Source organism: Dreissena polymorpha, unplaced genomic scaffold (genome assembly GCF_020536995.1).
Source record: "Dreissena polymorpha isolate Duluth1 unplaced genomic scaffold, UMN_Dpol_1.0 chrUn002, whole genome shotgun sequence".
Taxonomy (NCBI): Eukaryota; Metazoa; Mollusca; class Bivalvia; order Myida; family Dreissenidae; genus Dreissena; species Dreissena polymorpha.
Genome location: NW_026273316.1, coordinates 528,455 through 532,364, shown reverse-complemented (window position 1 = coordinate 532,364; position 3,910 = coordinate 528,455).

Here is a 3,910-nt window from a genome sequence, read left to right as displayed (position 1 = left end):
GCAAGAGTTTAACCTTCAAAATTAAAATATATAAGTTCTAATTAAGTATGAGGGAATGAAATCTGTTCAGTAATAACCAGAAATAGATATAAATAAAATTTAAGATGACAATAACCATGAAACACAACCATAATTATTCACTGTACACAACATTTACACTTTTTCATGTGTAAGTTTATCTATTTTTGCTTCAAAATGTGTTGTTTATCCTTTAAATTGCAATACAATAACTTATCCATTTACATTTCCCAGTGACAATACATAAATATGATAATGATCATAATTAATTCAATAAACTAAATAAAAAAGGGATGAAGAAATGACAATACAAACCTGTTAAAACTGTTCTTCAGTATTCAAAAAAACAACAACAGGCAGTTCAACCTCCTTTCCAACCAACTTATTGTTGATTTCTACATTGCGGTAAAAAACACATTGTTTTCATCACACAATACTTAATGCTGACAGAATTTCAAGACATTTTACACTACCATTATAAGTCTTTCACTTCTTTATATTAATGTTGCTGAATTAAATTTAGCTCAATATTCAATTGCTGACACCAGCTTGTTTTTCAAAAGTTGTTTTTTTCAAAAAGATAACTTCCTCAGTGCAATAGCCAATCAAAAGCCTTATATCTTATTCCACACAACCTTATCTCTAGGCAAACCCCATCAGTAGCCTTATCTTCCCCATAGTTAATAAGTACCCTGTTTAGCTCTGAATGCCTGACAGATTGTTATCTGTTTATTGTTAGTGGTGTGAAATAAGGGTGTTTTTAGGTATTGTCTTGTTATTTTGTTGAAAGTTTATGTAACACAGGTCATGTTTGGCATTTTATTATTTTATTGCAAATTAAGAAAATGGATATGATGGTATCATATGAAAATATCAAAATCTTGCATAACTTATGTACAAAAATAAATAGATTATTTCCAAAATAATGTTTCCAATACCATAATTATTTAAATATGCAGATTTAACAAGTAAATACTGTTTTAAACAAATGTAAACAATCATATAAGATTGTTTAAAAAAAATAAATAAGACATAAAACAATCATAAGATATTGTTTATAATAAAAACAAACATAAAGAAAAAATTCAAAGTGAAACACAAACTCTTTCATTTCATTGTATAAAACTAAGCTTGACCATTGTTTTAGTTTTTGTCAGTGATACTTGTTGTCCATCTGTGAACCTGTGATGTTCTGAAAGAGCCATTTTCATCCAATTTTCCTTAAAAATTATGGGCAGCACACAAATGTACAATAGGGACAATGGCAAACAAGCTGTAAAAAAAGCCCCTTTACAATTGACTTGTTTTATTTATGGCTATAAACATCAAACAAAGACCCAGTTGAAGAATTATTGTTTCATTGATGAGTTATATTAATAAACAAAAGACCAACTTGTTGAAAAGTGTGTTGAAGAGAGTCTTTAAGCCTCGTTGCAGCCCTCAACTTATTTACAAAAAGACCAAGTTAAACTCGCTTAAACCCACTTCTGATTAAAAAAAGACCAACTTCTGTTGTAAAAGACTCGCTTATAAAACAAAAAGACACACTTAAACACACATAAACCAACTCATAAATAAAAAGGCTCACTTTTGACACACAAAAAACCGACTTCTTACAGAAAAAAACTAGCTTAAACACACATCTTCTTAAAATAACCAACTTTAAACTCAGTTAAGCACAGTTTAGCGCACATAAAACTCACTTTTATTAGCAAAAACCAACTTCCGCTAAGAAAAACTCAGAAAAAACACAGTTTTATGTTGGTTTAAGTGTGTTTTGGTATGAAAGTGGGTTATTTTTTGACAAGGGTCGTTGTCAACACAACTCCAACCTAATAAAGCTGCATCAGTTTGACAAATGAAACTGACTTTCTTAGGTCTAATCCTTTTACCATTTTTACAATTAACATTCCCAATCCACCAATGCAATTCTTGAATAACTCTCCCATTTAACATTATTTCATTATCAAAACTGTTATTATTTCCAAGTCCTTCTAATTTTAAACGTTCAAGTTGTCTATAATGCAAAGGAGCCTCTAGAACTGCATAAAAAGCATTAACTAAAAGACCTATAAACGATGCCAGGTCTCTAACTATTACTCTTCTACTAGACAAAAGTCTTCGAGCTTTAAGAATAATTTTCTCTATTTTCTCCTCTGTAAGGAATATCATAAACTGAACGGAATCTATTATAAAACCAAAGAACACAATCCTTTGTGTTGGCACTAGAACTGACTTAGTGGAATTTACCACAAAACCAAGAGACTGTAATGTGGAACAAATTGTTTCAGCATTCTGTAAACATATATCTCTGTCTAAACTCATATTAATAGAATCATCAATATAGTAAGCACATCTAATACTTTGGGACCTAAACCATGCATAAACTGGTTTTAACAACTTTGTAAATACTCTGGGTGCTGCACTATACCCAAACGGCAGGCAAACAAATGCATATAGAACTCCTTTCCATGTAAATTTCAAATATTTTTGATAATCTGGATGAATAGGAACCAAAAAATAAGCATCTTGTAAATCCACAGAACAAAAGAAATCATTTTCTTGAATTAATTCAAGCACTATCTTAAAATGCTCTTGTTTAAAATGTTCATAATGAACAAAATTATTTAACCTTTTGAGGTTTATAATTGGTCTAAATTTTCCATTAGGTTTTTTTACCACAAATATATTTGAAATAAACTGGTCTGGCTCCCACTCAGAACCGACAATAGCTCCTTTTTTTTCAATAAATCATCCACCTCTTGATCAATAATCTGAATTTCTGATTCATTAAAAGAGATTTCATTTGGAATAACTGTTTGAAAAGGTTTTGACTCAAATTCCAGGACATAGCCTTTTATATTATTCAAAATCCATTGATCACTGGTAAAAAATTCCCAGGACTTATAACAGTGTTTGAGTCTACCTACCGCTCCTAATTGCCCTCGTTTGGGGCTGATACAGTTGCTGAGGGTTTAAAACCTCTACCGCCTCTAGGTCCTCCTCTCATGGGTCCTCTAAATCCTCGAGGATTGAAGGCAGGTGCCTGTCCATATGGCATGTATCTTACATTGCCACGACCTCTATTGAAATTACGTGGAAACCTTCCACGGAATCCTCCCCTCGGAAAGAAATTGGGCTGAAAACTTTGCTGCGGTCTCATCTTTCCAAGATTAAGACTGGTCTCGCAATTCTTCACTTCCTTGGCAATGTCGTCCCCAAACAGTTGGGTTGTCACAGGCATGTTTATGCTACACAAATTTTTGTATTTCTGGTCTAGATTAGGTTTAAGAAGATATCGCCTACGGACACTCAAATTGAACTGGGCTTGACCCAATAATGTCAGAGAGTCAGAGATTAACTCTTTAGCCTCTTCATTGGTCATCAATGACTGCTTAAGCACTTGGACCAATTTCAGAATTGGGACAATGCCTGATGAAAGTAGTGATTGTATGTCTTGGAAAAGACGTTCATAAGTACGTGTTCTTTTGTCTAAAATTTTCCATATCTCATTGTTAACAGTGGGAGGATTTAATTTCTCACAATTTTCAGGAACATGATACTTCTCTGAAACAGATTCAATGTCACACTGTGATGTACAAGCCACACTAATTAAGTCAGCCAAAGATTGTGTAATAGCTGGTCCTTTAACTTTTGTTTTAATCTTGGGCAATTTCCAGTCTGATCGATCTTCAACCTGATCAGAATCGTCAAAAAGACTATTTTTCAACACAGATGTCATGTTATTGCTAGAGTCTTGGGCATATTTTCGTGCACCTATAGAATCATTTGCAACTGAATCTGTAAATTCATTTTCATTTTCAACCTCTATTCTCAAATTTGGGGCATTCTGGGGGTCAAAACCCTCAAAGTCATCATACACTTCCTCTAC